We start from the raw sequence: 22,875 nt of genomic DNA on the forward strand, positions 1-22,875 counted from the left end.
GAGTACGAGGGAAAAAAAAGAAAAAGATCATCTGGAGCGCACCAACCCAGTTGGGACAGCCCAGTTTTGTTAACGAGGTGGCCGAGTGGTTAAGGCGATGGATTGCTAATCCATTGTGCTTTGCACGCATGGGTTCAAATCCCATCCTCGTTGGTTTCCATTCTGTTTTTGATCCCTATTGCTCAATGCACAGTGAAAGCATTGCATACATGTGTCTGACAATGAGAAATGGGCCCCTGAGACAGTCATTTGCCTGTTTCACAAATGATCGTATTTTACTAGAGATTCTGTTTGGGATTCAGATGTGCATTCGGACAGCAATCCCTTTCAAGAAATGATACGTTCTGGATGAGGTCAAAGGTGCATCATTTGGACACTTTGTGGGCTTGAAATACAAAGAAAATCATGTTCTATGGTACAAGATAAATACAAAACTTAAGCTTTTATTATAATTAGATTTGTTTATAAAGCATAAGCAATCATTTATTACATTAATATGTGTAAAAATAACATTTTAGCATCATACGTTTAGTATATTTAGTCCCTAATGCTGAAAGAAATGATCATAGAACATGACTTCTAACCTTACCTGCGGTGTTTTTGATCCCTATTGCTCAATGCACAGTGAAAGCATTGCATACATGTGTCTGACAATGAGAAATGGGCCCCTGAGACAGTAATTTGCCTGTTTCACAAATGATCGTATTTTACTAGAGATTCTGTTTGGGATTCAGATGTGCATTCGGACAGCAATCCCTTTCAAGAAATGATACGTTCTGGATGAGGTCAAAGGTGCTGGAACACTGTATTTAGGATGTGTTTGCAGTTATTCTGTGTTTCTAGCTTCAACCCAGTGATATATATATATATGCTCACTGATTTTTTGGTACATGCCCAGGGCAATAATCATTATGAGGATTTATTTCCATATGTGCTAGAGGTAGTGTTGTGAAATTCTTCAACACACTGGATCGCAGGTTTAAACCTGCACTCTTACTCCTCAAATACCAACAAATGCAGATATGTAGCAATCATATTGTAGCTGACACTCATTTGCCTGTTTCACAAATGATCATATTTTACTAGAGATTCTGTTTGGGATACGGATGTGCATTCTGACAACAATCTCTTTCAAAAAATGATTTTACCTTATCGCAGCTTTGCCCCTCTTGCCTCTTTGGAAAATATCTCCATCTTGTGGTCGTTGTTGGTAATGTCTAGACAATATCTCCATCTTGTGGTCGTTGTTGGTAATGTCTTCTTATGCCCTTTTTTTATTTCAATTCTTTATTAGTTGATTCTAGAATCTCTACAATAGAGCTGAAAATATCAGTTTTGTAGCAGACAATATGACATTAGTTATAGTCCAATTAAGACTTTATTACCCTGTTTGTAACATAACAAATTAAAATTGATTAAAACTAAGTTTGGAACACCAGGGAACATAAAAAATGATTTTTAGGAAAACCATGAGGTTCTCTGTGTCCGATGCCTGCAAGGGGAGAAAGCTAGAATCCTTTGCTTTTTCAAAATTTGAAAATAAACATCATATAACAACAGCTTTCATTCCTAGGAGTGAAAAATAACCATTTTTGAAGACATTAGTTTCTAAAACACTACAATAAAGTTAAAAACATCCGTTTTATATTACTTTTAGTATTTTTAGTGAAATTAGTCATTTATTGCACTATTTTTAATATAATCTCTAATTAAAAGTGAATAGAATTAAGTTTGGAGCAACAAGGAACACAAAAAAAAAAAGATTTTAAGGAAAAAAATGATGTCTTCTGTGCCAGGTGCCTGCAAGGGGAGAAAGCTAGAATCCTACCCAGGCTCCTGGAGCTCTGTCCTGGCTAAAGGAGGGTGAATCCATCCCATTCAAATCTCCATGAAAAAATGATATTTTTAAATTTGAAAAAAAAAAACATTATAGAACAACATCTCTTGGTCCACAGAGTGCAAAAATCCAACTTTGAAGAAAATCCATTGACTGATCCCGGAATCCTGAAGTTTCTTCGCATGATATCGGGCTTGCAACCACTTTCTGGAAAATGATGAAAAATGCCAAAAATGAAAAAAAAGTTATCAATTCTAGAGCCTAAGAGGAAAATAAGACAAATGTATATCTCCAAATAATTTTATGTGCTTCAGAAGAGCCCAGGAAAGTTTTTTGCATACATGAAACCACGCCCGTTTGCACGTAAGCAGACATGGTTGCACACACGACTGCATGAAAGCACGCGTGCATGCAAAATCATCCTGTTAAGCATTTGAAAAGCCGCACCACGGCGCACTTGAAATAGCTCTTACATTAGTGGTCGACACAGGAATCGCCTTTTTATTTATGCTCTTACCAACGCGATGGAAAGCAAAACAAAGCAAAGCAGAGCAAAACAAAACGAACAAACGCAAAACCCTCACGTCCCGCACTTGCATATAACGCCGTTACGTGCCCAAGCGGTATTGTACGTCATCCTAGCACTGCACCCCGGGGCGTACGGTATATGGGAATGAGCACACGCCACGAATCGTCTCAAATCACTCCCTACAGCTGTAAGGCGCCTTGAAGCGTGCACCCCCAACATTCTTCTTTGCGCATCTGTGAAAGGTAAACTCTTGAGCAAACTCTGAACCAGCTCTAAGGAAACTAATCCGAATTGATTACCTTTTTTTAGGATTCTAGCTTTCTCCCCTTGCAGGCATCGGGCACAGAGGACCTCGTGGTTTTCCTAAAAATCTTTTTTTTGTGTGTTCCTTGTTGTTCCAAACTTAATTTTAATCACTTTTAATTAGAGATTTTATTAAAAATAGTGCAATAAATGACTAATTTCACTAAAAATAATGTAATATAAAACTGATGTTTTTAACTTTATTGTAGTGTTTTAGAAACTACTATGTCTTCAAAAATGGTTATTTTTCACTCCTAGGAATGAAAGCTGTTGTTATATGATGTTTATTTTCAAATTTTGAAAAAATCAAAGGATTCTAGCTTTCTCCCCTTGCAGGCATTGGACACAGAGAACCTCATGGTTTTCCTAAAAATCATTTGTTATGTTCCCTGGTGTTCCAAACTTAGTTTTAATCAATTTTAATTTGTTATTATGTTAAAAACAGGGTAATAAGTTTCTAATTGGACTATAAATAATGTCATATTGTCTGCTATAAAACTGATGTTTTCATCTCCATTGTAGAGATTCTAGAATCAACTAATAGAGAATTAAAATAAATAAGGGCATAAGAAGACATTACCAACAACGACCACAAGATGGAGATGTTGTCTAGACATTACCAATAACGACCACAAGATGGAGATATTGTCCAAAGAGAAGGGCAAAGCCGCGATAAGGAGATGCTGTCAGAATGCACATCCGGATCCCAAACAGAATCTCTAGTAAAATATGATCATTTGTGAAACAGGCAAATGAGTGTCAGCTACAATATGATTGCTACATATCTGCATTTGTTGGTTTTTAAGGAGTAAGAGTGCAGGCGGTTTAAACCTGCGATCCAGTGTGTTGAAGTATTTCACAACACTACCCCTAGCACATCAGGAAATAAATCCTCATAATGATTATTGCCCTGGGCATGTACCGAAAAATCAGTGAGCATATACATATATCGCTGTGTTGAAGCTAGAGACAGAATAAGTGCAAACACATCCTAAATACAGTGTTCCTGCACCTTGACCTCATCCAGAATGTATCGTTTTTTGAAAGCGATTGCTGTCAGAATGCACAACTGAATCCCAAACAGAATCTCTAGTCAAATATGATCATTTGTGAAACAGGCAAATGAGTCTCTCAGGTGCCCATTGCTCATTTTCAGACACATTTATGCAATACTTTCACCATGCGTTGAGCAATAGGGATTAAAGATACCAGAGGTAAGGTTTAAAAGTGATTCTGAGGTGCAACACATCAGCGAAACAGCTAGGCATCTGAAATGCGGGGTTTGAGAGCCCTTCAGGGAACACCGTACCCTAAAGGTACCAGAAGTCCACTAGTATAAGCATTAAGTCACTGTCAGCCCTGTTGCAATGTGATTGCTACATATCTTCATTTCTTTGGTTTTTAAGGAGTAAGAGTGCAGGGGGTCTAAATCTGCGATCCAGTGTGTTGAAGTATTTCACAACACTACCTGTAGCCCGTCTGGAAATAAATCCTCATTCTGATTATTGACCTGGGCATGTACCAATAAATCACTGAGTATATATATATATCACTGTGTTGAAGCTAGAGACCTGTATGTAATAATATGATGCTAAAATGTTATTTTCACATGTAAGAAAACCGGCTCAGGGACGCCAAATATGTAATGTTGCCATAGCAAAATTAAATGTAGTGGCTCTCTGAAGGCACCAGTTCTGTAGGGTTTGGGCATTTACTGAGACAATTATTAATTGTAGCAGTAAATCACAAAGTTGATTCTTTTGATGGCTTTAGAATCCAACCATGTGACATAACTCAAACAACGCGCACACACAGGTACTAATACACGAGGATACATTTATTAATACATAAAATATGCATGTAAACCTAACAGATCTTATCGAGAGGGTTATCAGAATGCAAAAGATATATATTCAGTCAGTTACGAAGTGTTACACATATCAAGAGGACATACGTTCAGTATATCATTCATTAAGACCGTTTCGTTAATGAACTTGGTTATAACTTCTACATTAGATACTCAAACAAGTACATAACTCTTAGGAATTAAATTGATATCAACTGGTTGGGATAACAATTGAATTCTCGAGCTGTAATGCATTGAAGTTGAATACTCATCCAATCTTTGGGGATTCAGATCTTCCTGCGGGCACAAAGAAACAGTTGCAGGCTGTTGCTGTCCAATCCGCGCTCTCTGGCTCCGTGCCAGGCTGTGCTGTGCGGCTTGCGACGCTGCGCTGCTGATGCTCACTGTGGGCTTTAACTAGCAAAGTTTGTGCACAGGAGAAAAGATGACTGTGGGTCCCAGCAAGTCAGGAAGAGGACCGGTTCGTTTCTGATGAAGAGCTAGTTCTGAATAGTGATTCAGCTGTCCACAGTTCCGACCTGTTCACGAGGCCTGCTGCTGGTGCTAACCTCGGGTGGATCCTCTGGTTATTCTCTGGCAACCTCCGCTCTAGACTCTTAGAACAAAGGAAAGTTCTGGCACTCGGACACACTGGCCGTTCCGTGGTTGTCCGGGCTGAATCTCAGGATGGTCAGGAGGCGCGCTGCGAGAATGTCCTGCCCTTGGGAGCCTTCTGCTCCTGGGCCGCCCTGCCCTGGAATTCTCCTTTGAATTCCCTTTAGAATTGTCCACAGAATCCTCTGAATCCTCCCTTCTGAATCTTACTGAATCTCACAGGCTCTCTGTGTTGCCTGTTTTTACCTGGAGGAACTTCAGCTCATTGATTGGCTGAAAGTTCCATGGGCATCAGAGTCCCACGTGGGTTACTCGGCCCTACCAGTCCCTGATTGATTGATCAAGGTGAGATATGAGTCACTTAGTCCTGACACTTAGTAATGCAGTCCAGATGTCCAACTGGCACTCCCTAGACAGATAGGCGCCAATGGATGACCATTGATCATGATAGCCAGGCTTAGCTAAGTGCATCCCCCTTTGGGAGCTGTCCTAGGACCTTAAATCACCCTGCATGAATAGTCTCTCTGTGGCTGCACCACAGAGATGAACAGAGAAATGGGGCCTCATTTGGGAAGGCTCAGAACACTTAATTCTGCCTTATTAATAAGCCTCGCCGCTACACACATATATTAATATAATAAATGATTGCTTATGCTTTATAAACAAATCTAATTAAAATAAAAGCTTAAGTTTTGTATTTATCTTGTACCATAGAACATGATTTTCTTTGTATTTCAATCCCACAAAGTGTCCAAATGACGCACTACATGATATAAGGAAGATTATCACATGCATATCGGTATTATCTTTCTTACGAAAATGCATTCCTTTCATTACCTTTTACTTTTTAAAATGAACTCAAATTGTGTATAATGTAATAATTTAAGTAGAATAGATTCTAATAATATAATGATCCAGTGTGTTGCACTACTTCACTGCTTCACTGCTCTATGCCGTCTGGAAATAAATCCTCAGACTGCTTACTGCCCTGGGCATGTACCAATGAATTACAGGAGCACATCTATTTCTCACTGCGTTGAAGCAGGAGACACACAGTCTCTGCAAACACATCCTAGATACAGTGTTCCAGCACCTTTGACCTCATCCAGAACGTATCATTTCTTGAAAGGGATTGCTGTCCGAATGCACATCTGAATCCCAAACAGAATCTCTAGTAAAATACGATCATTTGTGAAACAGGCAAATGACTGTCTCAGGGGCCCATTCCTCATTGTCAGACATATGTATGCAATGCTTTCACCGTGCATTGAGCAATAGGGATTAAAAACACAGCAGGTAAGGTTAGATGTCATGTTCTATGATCATTTCTTTCAGCATTAGGGACTAAATATACTAAACGTATGATGCTAAAATGTTATTTTCACATATATTAATGTAATAAATGATTGCTTATGCTTTATAAATAAATCTAATTAAAATAAAAGCTTAAGTTTTGTATTTATCTTGTCCCATAGAACATGATTTTCTTTGTATTTCAAGCCCACAAAGTGTCCTTTGATCTCTATTCTGTGGTAATCCATGATGACCCCGTTCTTCAGGTGATTCATCATGTCCTCCCTCGCCTGTTGAGAGGCCACCTGATCTCTTCTGCCGTGGCGTGCTTCATACACGCCCTCTTGAAGTGAGCAGGAAGCTGATCAAAAGTATTCAGGCACATCTTGCACACCAGGGGAATCCTCGCGGGTTTCCTTTGAAAATAAATAATACCATCTGTGTATAGAAACAAGCTAAGACTGATTTCTTAAATTATCCTTAAAATTCTCTCTCATAGTTTGAGCATAATGATTTTATTGCATTTATATAAGAATTGCTCATTGCTCCTAAATAAATAATGGTCTCAGTCACAGACTTTCCAATAGAAGCCATTGTGGAGTTCAGCAACTGCAGGTCCAAGAAGTGGGGAAGGAATTTTAAAAGAGAAATTGAATTACAATACAGAAGGAATGGCTGAGGGTTCACTGAAATGTATAAATATACAAATTCCAAAGACTGAGTCCATATAGAAACAACTACTTTTCATTTTCAGTATAAGAAAAAAAAAACTATCTTCCAAAGCATCATAAAATTGTCCCTTCTTCCAGACCCTACTTCTCTCTTGTAGTAGTACAGCAGACCTTTCCAGGTGAGCAGATCACAGAGTCCGAAATGAGCTTCCTCCATCAAGCAAAGTACCTGAACATGACTCTGTCTTCATAAAAGCGCCCCTGTAATAAAGAAATTAAATCCAAAATCAAGAGGGCAGTTGCCTACTGAAATACAAGAAGTCATCAATTTTAACCTAGCAACACATTAAAGGCTGCATCTATACAAGTGCGATTCTAGAAATGCTCACCAGATTACGTTTTAAGAAGGAACTGCGCCACAGGTTCCGCCGAGATCTTAAATCGGATGGCAGGATTCAGAGTCCGGAGTGTGGACTGATGGCGAACGGAGGGTCCACATACTGTGGATCCCTCAGTGATCTTCCGCGTATTCAAACCGCCAGCGTGTGACTCCCCTGTCCCTGTGACCTCATTGCTCTGCTCTCTCCTCTGTGCAGCCGAGCCCGACTCACGGTAAAGTGAAAAAAAAGATGCCCTCAACGTGAGATTTACTCTGGAGCGAGGATAGATGTTACCTTTTTATCATTGAACAGGATGTATGTGATGTGGCGACTAGGTTCAATTTTGTATCCTCTTTAAAAGATTAAGGACTGGGGTGAGCGTGATTTACCACCCTTTCAGCTAAGAACCCGACTTGCGCACCGTTTAAGCTGCATAGACTCGGTCGTTTAACTCTTCTCCGTTAGCAGGGTTAAGGTTAAAGAAAAAAAAATAGCTGACTCCTTTTTTTTGCCAGCTGCTAGCGCTGATTAGCAAGGCTTGTATTTCATGTTTTGCAAGTTGCATCCATTTTAAGAAAAACAAGTCGCGTTAAAGACAGGAAATGAATACTTGCATTTAATTAAGTCTAGCCGTAGGCGGGGATCTCCTGTTTACTAGACAGGCGCTTTAACCAACTAAGCCACGGGGCCCCAGGAGTGTTGTCCTTTTGCAGCCACTTGGACACACCACTCAGACACATCTGCATTCGGTGTGTGCTCCGCCTGCTCGCTGAGCAAGTTGCCACCTTTACATACAATAGCAACATCGACACCAAGAGAAAGGATGACAAATGGCTTTTATCTGGAACTTTTCATGTCCAAGGAGCTCAATGTGCTTTCTGTGTAAACAGGGCCACTGAACTCCACACCGGCCACTGAACCACAGCAGTGGCTTGCTGGCTTGACATCTCCCAAGGAAAATGTTGAAATCACATGTGGAACAGGAAAATGACCCTCGAGTATGTGGGGAAAAAAAGAAAAAGATCATCTGGAGCGCGCCAACCCATGTCCGGACAGCCCAGTTTCGTCGACAAGGTGGCTGAGTGGTTAAGGTGATGGACTGCTAATCCATTGTGCTCTGCAGGCATGGGTTCGAATCCCATTCTCATCGCTCTCCATGTCTGACACGTGTGCCTGTTTGACATCGGCCCTCCTGTTGTTTGCTCCGGTGCTAGAGCCGTACATTTTCTAGCAGTGGCTGAACATGGTATAGTAGGCCAACGTCGGTATCGAGCAGTGACAGTAACAGTACTTACTGCGCCCCATAAGAAATCGTTTGTCCCTGTTCAAAAGAGATTGTGCGATGTCCTGCGGCGTTCGTAAAGCAAACCTTTGACAGTTTGAAAAGAGGAATTTATTCTGCTTCCTGTGCGTGCAGTAGTTACAAAGTTGAACGTCTTTACACGATCTGCTGCAGTTTTCAGTGGGCGGGCTTTGTCAGATGGCTTGAAAAAACGCACTGTGTTTCGGCTCGGGAAACATCATGAGCAGTGTCCTGCATGTTTTCTGTGTATAGCTGTCTTTTAACGCATACAGAATTCATTCGAAATCATTGATTTCTCCAATTAACAAGGGTCCCTTTTTGAACCTGCGAGAAGCATTCTTTCAATGTAACAGATTTACTCCGGGGAAAGCCAGCACGACATTGAGAGTAGCTCAAGCTTTCAGCACCCGTATCGGACTGCGTGTATGCAGACACCGCTCAGAATCCCCTGTAAGATTCTCCCTCAATTCCGTTTTTCAGTGCTTTAGCTCTTTCAAAAGGCTTTGCTTTGCTAGTCACAATCCAAGGCTCATGACAGCATTTGAAAACATTCGCCACTGCATTGGCCGGGAATCGAACCCGGGTCAACTGCTTGGAAGGCAGCTATGCTCACCACTATACCACCAACGCACACCCACAGGAAGCCTGCAGGACACCACCAGAGAATGCTTTTTTTAATTTTTTTTTATTAAACATAGAATTTACAAATACAAATACAACAAGAGGATCAGAGTCATGTACAAGAGAAAAAAAACGCAGCAGAAAAAAGCATTTAACTACCAGAGGTAATTAAGTAATTATGTGATCAAATTGTATATTTTACACGTATCATATTTTCCTTGCTTTAATATTTCTCAATTATTTATAAACTTTAGTTTCAACATGCATGCGTTTCCTGTAAAAAATAAAACTCAGCACACAGTTTTTCTTTTAACAACATTTCGAGTACCTCTGGCATTCATGAAAAAGACATACACAAAAGCAAATAACTAACTCTAAGACTGTCTAAACTATTGAGTTTTTCAAAGAACCATGAAGAAAGATGTGAAGACGGGGGTTTGAATTTAATCCTTTCTGTAGGGGGTTTAGACTTCTAAGTCACAAGCTGGGGTTTATGGCAGGAAAGGGGGTTAACTGATAAGGATTGCAGATGCAAGCTAGGAACCCCCCTGGGTGTAATGTTAAACTGACCATTTGCCCAGAACATCGTAAACTGGCCAAATACCATGAACCCCCCTCTTTACCATCAGACCGAGTGACGTCAGAAACGGAGAAGAAAACACTATATAACCCAAAAGTTTGTAACAGTACGTGGAACAATACTTCGGTTTTGTTGTTTCTTGCGGGAAACAAGACTTCGGCTTTATTGTTCCTTGCATGCAATAAACTCATCTGTTTTACTTCATCTCGGGATCAAGAACCTTATTTCTTCTGTTACAACAAATTTGGCGTAGTCGGCGGATGCTCCAGAAGGCGCAGAACTTCCCATCGGCAGGAGAGACAGTCAGCGCGCACATAACTAAGAGGTAAGGACTCCTCTTTTATTTAAAAGTCCCGACTCTCTCTGACCGATTGGGAAATCTCTGCTCCCTGCGAGAATCGCCCGAGATGACGGAGTAAACGTGAGTTTCTGAATTCCTCTGGCCCGGGGAAGGCACCGGTGTATGTAATGGGTTGGTTGCTGTAAGCCCAGAATTTGGTCTGGCAGGGGTTCCGCGGTATTGTGTACAGGCGTTCGAAGCTGGTGTATGCCTTAATTGCGCGTGGAGTTTTTAACGGGTTTTGGACCCTTACCGTGAAGTTCAGGACTGGTGTGGGTCTTAATTGCACCCGGAGTTCTGAAGGTCAGAACTGGTTTGGGTCTTAATTGCACCCGGAGTTCTGAGGCTCAGAATCGGTGTGGGCCTTAATTGCGCCCGGGGTTCTAGAGCAAGTGGTGCATTAAATGCACGTAGTTCAGGACTGGTGTGGGTCTTAATTGCACCCGGAGTTCTGAAGGTCAGAACTGGTTTGGGTCTTAATTGCACCCGGAGTTCTGAGGCTCAGAATCGGTGTGGGCCTTAATTGCGCCCGGGGTTCTAGAGCAAGTGGTGCATTAAATGCACGTAGTTCAGGACTGGTGTGGGTCTTAATTGCACCCGGAGTTCTGAAGGTCAGAACTGGTTTGGGTCTTAATTGCACCCGGAGTTCTGTGGCTCGGGATCGGTGTGGGCCTTAATTGCGCCCGGGGTTCTGGAGCTGAGTGGTGCATTAAATGCACGTATAATCCAGGATTGGTGTGGGCTTTAATTACGCCCGGGGTCCTGAGATTAGCTACGCCTTGATCGTGCACAGATTGGAGTGGCGTGGTTTCTGGCGTGGCGTGGTTTTTTTTTTTGTTTTAAAGGAAACAGGAGTAGAAGAGATATATGTATGTATGTTTTTGGTGTTTTCCTTGTTTGTGAAATACATATACACACGCACGACACTAACATAAACACACCTCATAATAAAGAGCAAAGCATTAAGTAGCAGGATTTAAAGGACGTTGAGACCCGAGAATCGCCCTGATTGAGCTCAGTGCGTAAGTCCACCCCGGGGCAAAAGCAGCGATGCTGGCGTTCTGGGGATGGTGAATTACTGATCAAGAAAGGGGGTTTTCGAGGTCTCGTTTCTTACCTGTGAACAGTGCGGTGTAAGTCCTCTCTAAAGTCTCGGAGAGGCATTTAGATCTGGAGGTAACAGACGCCCTTGGCTGAATGAGTGCAGTAATGCACAGGTTTTTCCAAGTGAAAACATCCCCCTACTGAATGAGCTGTTACCTCACACACGACAAAAGTAAATCTTAAAGAGACCGAACATGTGCGCTAACTGATGGTTTGAGAAAGTGGTGGAAGGGTCCGTTTAAATATCGGAAAAGTGTAAGTTGACGGAAAAGAAGGAGAAAAATATGGAAAAAGCTGAGTTTGTCAGAGGGAATTTGGGGGCGAAGACGCCTGTAAAGAAAGCATATATGAGTATTGATTGGCAAAAGCACAAGCATGTAGCTCCCACCCTGGTGCACGGCCGGCACCAGTGGTGGCAGATACATGAGAAAAAAAAAAAAGAAATTGGGATGTGACTTAAAAGTGTGTTTACGGGGAAAACAAAAACCCGGAAGAAAAGATATTTTAATCGCTACGAAAGAGTATAGAAAAAAAGCTAAAAGAGGCAGTACAGGAGAATGAGAAACTAAAGAAGGAATTAACTCCTGGTCACGCTGCACTGGTTAATGTGCTGCAGCCAGCGACTAAGTTATATCCTGCTCTCCCACAGGGGAACAAACAGGCAGGAAACGAAAATAATTGGGATCAATTCCCTCAGTGGCCATATGGAGAAGGGGGGTCTGATTGGGATAACACTTGGTATGAGTGTGATAAAGACGGATCAGGGTCTCCCCTGTTAGAGGGAGGGCGCCCGCAGATCTGTACTCTCACTCGAAGTGGGAAAGGACTTGATGTAGCAGGGGCTGGCGCCGTTGATGACAGTGCCACTCTAACACTGTCTCGCACCCCGTCGAGGGGGTCTGCAATCGCACCTACCTTCCCTGATTTCCCCCATACGATCAAATCCAAAACCGTAAGATATTGACCGGTGGGCTAAAGTACCGCACCCGAAATTAGAAATGCAGCGAACCTGGAGTGCGCTTCAGGAATTAAAAGGATTCATGTAGAAGTAAAACAAGAATACAGCACATTGTATTACGAAGAGAAAAATATATTCTCGATGTGTATGTGTGTTTTATGAATTTGTGTGCCGGCATGTATGTGTGTAACTGTGAGTTTTGGTATACTAAATGACGGTGTGAGTGTGTTTAGCCAGCGGGACTGGCTAGAGACGTAACTAAAGAGACTTGACGAAAATCAACTTAAGGAGATTGGAAAATATAAGAGCGTCTGAAACGTATAAGTACAGTGCAGGTGGACGTAAAAGTAGTTAAACAGTTTTTGTATTATTATAAATTATTATAAATTGTAATTTATACAATTAGTTGCAATAATGGAAACAATTTGGTTTTATTCGAATGTCTCGAAACCAGACATGCTGAAACGGTGTAGGTTTAGAATCGAGACTGGGGAGAATAACGTCTTGTGAGAAAATCTGTTTACCTAACGATTAGATCCTGTAAATCCCTTGTAGCCTCCCTAAGTCTGTCCCAGTCCAGTGGATAAAAATGTACTGTTAATGGAGTGTTGGTTTCTCTGTTAGGGGATACTGGAGCACTACTGTCCTGCTTGTTTCACTCCTCTGTTCAACAGTGTACTATAGAGCAATGTATATGGGAAGATGGCAGGAGGCCACAGGAGTATTGGGACAGCAAGTTTTACTTGCCGAGTACCAGATTTTAATGGGTGGTTTTATTCCAGATCTATTGGGTTGGAATATTATGCATTACAAAGAATGACTATGCAGAACAGGGTATCACGTGGCTTCAACTGGCTGTGATCACTCAGTATGTTGATGGTATTCTGAGTGCTTCCCCTGACGAGGAAACCCACAAGTCTGAGTTGCTTCAGCTTTAGAGTGTCTAATAGAAGCAGTTATGATAAGGCCCTTTTGTGTCTAGCATTGTGAAATTTTAACAGGGCCTGGGTGCAATGTTTTTTACAGGGTGAGCACAACTCTTAACAGATCTGCTTAAGGGGGGAGTGCAGTACAAGGACAAGATTGCCTTGGTTCCCGCAGCAAAAGCCGCCTTTAATAATTTGAATCAAGTTCTCTTACAGGTGCTGAGACTGGGGTTTCCTCAGATGGATCAACCATTCCTTTGTATTATTGCAAGTTGCTGACAGAGGCCACACAAGGAGCCCGCGAGCAGGTCCTGGAGGCGTGGGGACCACCACCTGAAGGAGGGCACGACCTCATCCCAGGAGAGTGGGTGTGGATCAGGAAATTTCCTTCACAGGTTCTCCAGCCCAGGTGGGACGGACCCTACCAGATCCTGTTGACAACCGAGTCTGCGGTTCGAGTGGAAGGAAAAGATCGCTGGATCCACGCGCCACACTGCCGACGAGCCTCATCCCCATTTACAGACTCAGAATGAAATCATTTCTGTTTATAACAATAATTGTTGCTGTAGGACTATGTTCCGCAGGAATTAATGATCATCTCTCCCACAAAGGAGAACATGGAATTAATTCCTTTTTAGGCCTCTCCTATCCTAGCTAAGAAAACCAACCAAAGTGCCTGCTGGGTGTGTGCCGCATTACCCAAATATGTACAGGGAGGACTTCCTATGGGAGCCATTCCTTGGCGTCGCGAGGAAGTCATAGGCATGATCATTTGGAGGGATAATTTAGGAAATTTTAATATGACAAACTATGGGGGTTGCCATAACACGACTTTAACCTGCACAACATTACAATATCTACAGGAGCGAGGCTTAGAGCCCACGAGTTTCACAGGCTCTTACGCTCCTAAATATAACAGAAGCCATACACCACCATACCTGACTCTAAATAAGGAACGTGAGGGAAACATATGTTTTCAGCACACTAATGGTCTGCACTTGGTTGGATGGAGTCGTTGCAACCTTACCATCGCTGCAAATATATCCACCTCTACCTTCCAAATTCCAGGATGGGATCGGCACACCCCACAATTCGGTATAAGTTTCTTATTTTCAGAGGCATGGGGAGCGCCAAACGGAACATATTTCATTTGTGGAAAACGAGCCTACCCATGGTTGCCAGCCCAGTGGTCTGGCTCATGTTATTTAGGATATGTGGTTCCTCATATCCGTGTTCAAATCCACAGCCCCTTCGGACCTAACCACAGACCACAAAGAAAATTGGCTGATTGGGAATATTATTTAGGTATAATATTTCCACAAGCCGGCATGAACTTTCTGAGTCGAGAGTTAATTCAAATGGCCTCGACTTTAGAAGAATTAGCAAATTCTACCTCATCTAGTCTGAAGGCTGTTAATGATGAAATGGTAGCCCTCAGAACAGTGGCCATGCAGAACCGACTAGCTTTAGATTATGTACTGGCGGCCCAAGGAGGAACTTGTGCAGTAATTGGCACTGAATGCTGCACATATATTCCTGAAAATTCTGAGCACATCTCAGATCTGGCCCAACACATTTACAATGAGGGACAGAAATTTCAGTATGGGTAAAGTCTGTGTTTGGGGCCTGGGGTGGAACCTTTTTATAGTGTTTATCCGTAGGAGTAGTATTGTTTATATGTATAATTGTAATCATCACATTCACAAAAAAATGTATCACATCTTGCTATAACCGTGGAACGTACAATGACATGGCAATACATACCTGTTCGCCAAGAAAGGAAAGATCTGCCCTGACATTGTATTTATAAAAATAGGCTACACTGACGTATGCCATATTTTATAAGGGGGGAATGAAGAAAGATGTGAAGACGGGGGTTTGAATTTAATCCTTTCTGTAGGGGGTTTAGACTTCTAAGTCACAAGCTGGGGTTTATGGCAGGAAAGGGGGTTAACTGATAAGGATTGCAGATGCAAGCTAGGAACCCCCCTGGGTGTAATGTTAAACTGACCATTTGCCCAGAACATCGTAAACTGGCCAAATACCATGAACCCCCCTCTTTACCATCAGACCGAGTGACGTCAGAAACGGAGAAGAAAACACTATATAACCCAAAAGTTTGTAACAGTACGTGGAACAATACTTCGGTTTTGTTGTTTCTTGCGGGAAACAAGACTTTGGCTTTATTGTTCCTTGCATGCAATAAACTCATCTGTTTTACTTCATCTCGGGATCAAGAACCTTATTTCTTCTGTTACAACAACCAGAACTATAACAGTCCTTAACACTTAACTACACCATTCCAAACTAACACTAAAGAAACACTAGTATATACTGGTATAACAAATATAACCAAACATAATCATTAACTGAGCAGTCACTGGGAGCAAATCTCCTTCCCATCCACAAAGGCCCTCGCTCCCACAAAGTAGGCTCTCCTCCCCTCTCTTCTGGCAGCTTCAACCTGGGGCCACAGCTGGTTCCTGGTACTCCTGTCCGCGGCAGACAGGTCCTCTGCAAACCTCAGTTTGTTCCCATTCAAATACTCATTCTCCCTCGCCACTCGCCACAGCATGTCCCTCGCCGTCCTCTTGGTGAACTGTATTATAATCGATCTGGGGCGCACTTGCCCAGACATGTTCGCTCTCCCGAGCCTGTGAACAAAGTCAATGGCCGATATTACGTCCTCCTGGTCCGGCAGGGTCCTTTTACAGATACCCTTCACTGTTGCAACAAGGTCCTTATCACGTTCCTCTTTAACTCCAAATAATTTTAAATTCCATCATCGACGGTATCTATCTACATCGTTCACTTTCAATTCAAGTTCTTTAATATGCTTTTCTTGTTTGGTATTTACTTGTTTAAGAACTTTTACTTCACTCTTTAAGTCTTCAACCTCTTTAAACACACAGTCCATGGACTTTTTAAGACTTTCGATTGCGACTGTATTAGATCAAATCATTTCCTTCAGCTCACCCATGCTCTGTGCCATCATGTTGAAGATGTTGGTCTGGAGCTCCTCCAGCGTCAGGTCGCCCCTTCCTCTCTTGGCTGCCGGGGTTTTCACAGGTGTGCTGGGCAGGGACTCCGGCTCTTCCTCTGGCAGCTGAGTCTCACTTGGGCTGCGAACGCTCGCGTACGAGCGCATCTCCAGCACTCTTTCCACGTCCCCTCCAGCTGCTTCACTTTTCCCTTTAGTTGCCATCAATTTTCTTGTAGTGCTATACATATACGATTGAGGTTTCTTAGACTTCTCCTTCGAAGACCCAGCACTCTCTTTTCTTTTCCCAGTGTTACTCATATCGAAATTCTTAAACCTAAAAAAAAACGTTTTTTTTTCTTTCAATTATAACTGAAGTTTAAACACGTAGTGTTAAGTCCTTATTTTTCTGTAGTCAAAAAAAGCAAAAATTAACATTCAGGTCATGAAAAACTCAAAAAAAATCCTCAACCACTAAACTTTACCTCCCACCTGAGCGCCATCTTGAACGCCCCTACCACCAGAGAATGCTCACGATTTCGGAAGCTGTCTCCGGGACGTGCTGATTCCACACATCCTGAATAAATCATGATATTGTTAGTTGCTGTAGCTAGACGTTCAAATGAGTTTCATGGCCAGATGGACTGTTTCCTCCAGCGGTATAATATTGCAGTGAGACAGCACGATGCCTGCAAGACTATGTCACGCTAAACGCCACAGATTGTGTCCCACTGTCCCACTATACGATTGAGGTATCTTAGAGTTCTCCTTCGAAGACCCAGCACTCTCTTTTCTTTTCCCAGTGTTACTCATATCGGACTTTTTAAACCTAAAAAAAAATCGTTTTTTTTTTCTTTCAATTATAACTGAAGTTTAAACAACTAGTGTTAAGTCCTTATTTTTCTGTAGTCAAAAAAAGCAAAAATTAACATTCAGGTCATGAAAAACTCAAAAAAACTCCCCAACCACTAAACTTTACCTCCCACCTGAGCGCCATCTTGAACGCCCCTACCACCAGAGAATGCTCACGATTTCGGAAGCTGTCTCCGGGACGTGCTGATTCCACACATCCTGAATAAATCATGATATTGTTAGTTGCTGTAGCTAGACGTTCAAATGAGTTTCATGGCCAGATGGACTGTTTCCTCCAGCGGTATAATATTGCAGTGAGACAGCACGATGCCTGCAAGACTATGTCACGCTAAACGCCACAGATTGTGTTTGTCCGTTCGTGTCAGTCGTCCCGCAGCCACGGGAAGTGGGACACAAACATGCTGCAATGCTTTCAAGACGTTAGGATTTGTTTGTGCAACATCCAAGAGGAGTACTTGTGGCTTGAATGTGAACTGTACGTGCCCGCCCCCTTTCCTCTGTAGTGCATGAGTTCCTCCCGGCATGCCCTTCGTCATTGTTCTGTCATCTTGTATTTAAAGGGTTGTATTTCTGCTGCTGAAAATAAGCAACGGTTTTCTCACAACGCCCTTTGTTCCCAACGGAGCCCTTGTCTGTCATGAAATTCTTCAAAACCTCAAGCTAGAAGAAGAAGAAGACGACAAATATGAAGCGTTATAGCAACGACATGCCATGACACGATCGATAACGATTTCCATAGGATCCCCGCGGTTGCCTGGCAACCGTCAGCTTTGCGCAGTGGCAGTATCGTAGCCTGTGAGGGTTAGCCGAGGAGTGATTATTGCTAGTTGAAAACTTTTCCCAATACCCCGCTTCCGCCGGTTTGCAATACAATCGGCGAAAGCAATTTTTGACAGTCTCGTCAGAGACTGAGCAAGGTGTTTAAAGACAGATTTGGTCACGGTGATATCATGGTAGAAAGAAACGAACTTGTTACGTGTCAACAGAAACGCTCTTTAGCTCTTTCAGCTTTATGCAGAGAACAGCGTCTGTCGAGATTACTTTTGTGTCAGCGCGAAACGCCGTGTGCTTGTCAGTATGATTTCATATTGCTCGTAGCGGCGCCTGGCTTTTGTCTGTCAAACGTTAGGTTGCGCTTCTTCATGCTGCATCGTCGGCATGAGTGGAGCATTTTAAACGTCTGTACTTACTGCGCCCCATAAGAAATCGTTTGTCCCCATTCAAAAGAGATTGTGCGATGTCCTGCAGCGTTCGCAAAGCAAACCTTTGACAGTTTGAAAAGAGGAATTTATTCTGCTTCCTGTGCGTGCAGTAGTTACAAAGTTGAACGTCTTTACACGATCTGCTGCAGTTTTCAGTGGGTGGGCTTTGTCAAATGGCTTGGAAAAACGCACTGTGTTTCGGCTCGGGAAACATCATGAGCAGTGTCCTGCATGTTTTCTGTGTATAGCTGTCTTTTAACGCATACAGAATTCATTCGAAATCATTGATTTCTCCAATTAACAAGGGTCCCTTTTTGAACCTGCCAGAAGCATTCTTTCAATGTAACAGATTTACTCCGGGGAAGGGCAGCATGACATTGAGAGTAGCTCAAGCTTTCAGCACCTTTATCTGACTGCATGTATGCAGACACTGCTCAGAATCCCCTGTAAGATTCTCCTTCAATTACGTTTTGCAGTGCTTTAGCTCTTTCAAAAGGCTTCGCTTTGCTAGTCACAATCCAAGGCTCATGACAGCATTTGAAAACATTCGCAACTGCGTTGGCCGGGAATCGTACCTGGGTTAACTGCTTTGAAGGCAGCTATGCGCAACACTGGCTCGCTCCAGAATAAATCTCGCGTCGAGGGCATATTTTTTTCCATTTTACCGTGAGTCGGGCTCAGCTGCACAGAGGAGAGAGCAGAGCAATGAGGTCACGGGGACAGGGGAGTCACACGCTGGCGGTTTGAATACGCGGAAGATCACTGAGGGATCCACAGTATATGGACCCTCCGTGCGCCATCAGTCCGCACTCCGGACTCTGAATCCTGCCATCCGAGTTAAGATCTCGGCGGAACCTGAGGCGCAGTTCCTTCTTAAAACGTAATCTGGTGAGCATTTCTAGAATCGTACTTGTATAGATGCAGCCTTTAATGTGTTGCTAGGTTAAAATTGATGACTTCTTGTATTTCAGTAGGCAACTGCCCTCTTGATTTCGGATTTAATTTCTTTATTACAGGGGCGCTTTTATGAAGACAGAGTCATGTTCAGGTACTTTGCTTGATGGAGGAAGCTCATTTCGGACTCTGTGATCTGCTCACCTGGAAAGGTCTGCTATACTACTACAAGAGAGAAGTAGAGTCTGGAAGAAGGGACAATATTATGATGCTTTGGAAGATAATGTTTTTTTTTCTTATACTGAAAATGAAAGGTAGTTGTTTCTATATGGACTCAGTCTTTGGAATTTGTATATTTATATATTTCAGTGAACCCTCAGCCATTCCTTCTGTATTGTAATTCAGTTTCTCTTTTAAAATTCCTTCCCCACTTCTAGGACCTGCAGTTGCTGAACTCCACAATGGCTTCTATTGGAAAGTCTGTGACTGAGACCAAGTAAGTGTTCACTTTTTTTATGAAACCATTATTTATTTAGGAGCAATGAGCAATTCTTATATAAATGCAATAAAATCATTATGCTCAAACTATGAGAGAGAAAATTAAGGATAATTTAAGAAATCAGTCTTAGCTTGTTTCTATACACAGATGGTATTATTTATTTTCAAAGGAAACCCGCGCGGATTCCCCTGGTGTGCAAGATGTACCTGAATACTCTTGATCAGCTTCCTGCTCACTTGAAGAGGGCGTGTATGAAGCACGCCACGGCAGAAAAGATCAGGATGGCCTCTCAACAGGCGAGGGAGGACATGATGAATCACCTGAAGAACGGGGTCATCGTGGATTACCACAGAATAGAGATCGTGTCTGGTGAGGCAAACAGGATAGTGGTTGTAAGACTGCTAGAGTCCTTGGGCCTTTTTGTACATGAGAAGCCTGAAGACACATTGGCAAGGTGAGATATTTTTAATCTGTAAGGCTTCTGTAGTTTCTTTTTGAAATCATTGTTACAACATATTATGTAAAAGCATGTTGAAAAGAATCTACCTGCATTCCAGCGGCCCTGAGCAAGAGGCCGCTGTCCAGGAGGAAGAGATGCCAGAGGCTGCTCTAGAAACTGAAACAGAAGCGGATAAGGAAGGGGAAGATGTGAGCTCTGAAGAACTCTATCAGCAGTAAGACTTTTTTATTTTTCAGATGTATCTATTTTTTACTAAAATTCTAATTTGTCTTATAGGTATAAAATGTTTAAACCGGTGTTTTATATCCTTACAGGCCCTGAGTAGTTAAAAAGTATCAGCAGGCCGGAAGAGAGTGGCCCAAGCTGGACTCTATAGAAAGCACTCCCTGGATGCTCCTCTCCTGATTGGATTCAAACAGTACCTTACCAAGGATCTGGGAGTGGCAAATTATTCTCAGGAGGTATTTATTTTTTAAAGGCATTTAAAATTAAGCAATGGTATCTTCATTGTAAATGTTTTTATTTCTTAGCTTAAAATTCACCCATGTGAAATGATGTCAGCCATAAACATCATGACTCTATATTTCCTACCTGAATCTATTCTACTTAAATTATTACATTATACACAATTTGAGTTCATTTTAAAAAGTAAAAGGTAATGAAAGGAATGCATTTTCATAAGAAAGATAATACCGATATGCATGTGATAATCTTCCTTATATCATGTAGTGCATCATTTGGACACTTTGTGGGCTTCAAATACAAAGAAAATCATGTTCTATGGTACAAGATAAATACAAAACTTAAGCTTCTTTATAAAGCATAAGCAATCATTTATTACATCGCTTCTTGAATTAAATCTTTTGACAAGAGGTAAGACTTCTGTTACATTTAAACCCATGTTTAGCTGTGTTTTTTAGATTTAACTGAACCAATTTCTGTGTGTGATAATGTCCTTGAATTCTGACAACATCACACTAAATTACATGATATAAAACAGCTAATGTTTCTAGAGATAAAGTTTCTGAGATGCTTCTAATTACTTTTTATTACCAGGGACAGTTTAATTCACCTTGTACAGTACTGTAAGACCAAGATGCTTTTTTTAAAAGTTATTTAACATTTTATAGAACTTTGTCTACTATGGCAACATGATGTGCTTGGTGAAACTTGGAAAAATACTGCTTGGCCACTTATCTTAAGATAAAGATAGGATAAAGGTTTATCTTTTGCACCTACCTGACCCCCAGGGAAGGCCAATGCTTTCTAAGTTGATGGTTCCCTACAGTAGACTGTACTTTAATTTCAAAGGTAATGTATATTGACCCAAATCAGTTTTGGAATCCAATCTACTGACGAGATGGAGCACATCCTTTTTTCAGGATTTTAGCATCATACGTTTGGTATATTTAGTCCCTAATGCTGAAAGAAATGATCATAGAACATTTGGACACTTTGTGGGCTTGAAATACAAAGCAAATCATGTACTATGGTACAAGATAAATACAAAACTTAAGCTTTTATTTTAATTAGATTTGTTTATAAAGCATAAGCAATCATTTATTACATTAATATATGTGAAAATAACATTTTAGCATCATACGTTTAGTATATTTAGTCCCTAATGCTGAAAGAAATGATCATAGAACATGACATCTAACCTTACCTGCGGTGTTTTTAATCCCTATTGCTCAATGCACGGTGAAAGCATTCCATACATGTGTCTGACAATGAGGAATGGGCCCCTGAGACAGTCATTTGCCTGTTTCACAAATGATCGTATTTTACTAGAGATTCTGTTTGGGATTCAGATGTGCATTCGGACAGCAATCCCTTTCAAGAAATGATACGTTCTGGATGAGGTCAAAGGTGCTGGAACACTGTATCTAGGATGTGTTTGCAGAGACTGTGTGTCTCCTGCTTCAATGCAGTGATAAACAGATGTGCTCCTTTAATTTATTGGTACATGCCCAGGGCAGTAAGCAGTCTGAGGATTTATTTCCAGATGGCATAGAGCAGTGAAGCAGTGAAGTAGTGCAAAACACTGGATCATTATATTATTAGAATCTATTCTACTTAAATTATTACATTATACTCAATTTGAGTTCATTTTAAAAAGTAAAAGGTAATGAAAGGAATGCATTTTCATAAGAAAGATAATACCGATATGCATGTGATAATCTTCCTTATATCATGTAGTGCGTCATTTGGACACTTTGTGGGCTTGAAATACAAAGAAAATCATGTTCTATGGTACAAGATAAATACAAAACTTAAGCTTTTATTTTAATTAGATTTGTTTATAAAGCATAAGCAATCATTTATTACATTAATATATGTGGAAATAACATTTTAGCATCATATGTTTAGTATATTTAGTCCCTAATGCCGAAAGAAATGATCATTTGTTTAACATGCACGGGTCTGTCTCAAAGGATGCAGTACTCCTGAAGGGTCTCAAACCCTACATTTCGGATGCCTAGCTGTATCCCTCACATGTGGCACCTCAGAATGACTTCTAACCTTACCTGTGGTGTATTCAGTCCCTATTGCTCAATGCACGGTGTACATACTGCACACATGTGTCTTGAGAATGAGGAATGGGCCCCTGAGACAGTCATTTGCCTGTTTCACAAACAGGGACCTGGACCTAGACCTGGC

General features: G+C 41.6%; 3 non-coding genes across 3 annotated transcripts; 2 read left to right on the top strand and 1 right to left on the bottom strand.

Moving 5' to 3' along the window:
- The first annotated feature begins 71 nt into the window (after positions 1-71).
- On the top strand, positions 72-153 carry trnas-gcu (transfer RNA serine (anticodon GCU)). The gene has a single exon. It is a non-coding gene; the product is annotated as a tRNA-Ser (tRNA).
- A 9,182-nt stretch (positions 154-9,335) lies between these two features.
- Positions 9,336-9,407, bottom strand: trnag-ucc (transfer RNA glycine (anticodon UCC)). The gene has a single exon. It is a non-coding gene; the product is annotated as a tRNA-Gly (tRNA).
- An 8,518-nt stretch (positions 9,408-17,925) lies between these two features.
- Positions 17,926-18,067, top strand: LOC138234133 (U4 spliceosomal RNA). Its single transcript, XR_011187829.1, has one exon. It is a non-coding gene; the product is annotated as a U4 spliceosomal RNA (small nuclear RNA).
- The last annotated feature ends 4,808 nt before the right edge of the window (positions 18,068-22,875 follow it).

The sequence above is a fragment of the Lepisosteus oculatus genome, unplaced genomic scaffold, assembly GCF_040954835.1.
Source record: "Lepisosteus oculatus isolate fLepOcu1 unplaced genomic scaffold, fLepOcu1.hap2 HAP2_SCAFFOLD_74, whole genome shotgun sequence".
Taxonomy (NCBI): domain Eukaryota; kingdom Metazoa; phylum Chordata; class Actinopteri; order Semionotiformes; family Lepisosteidae; genus Lepisosteus; species Lepisosteus oculatus.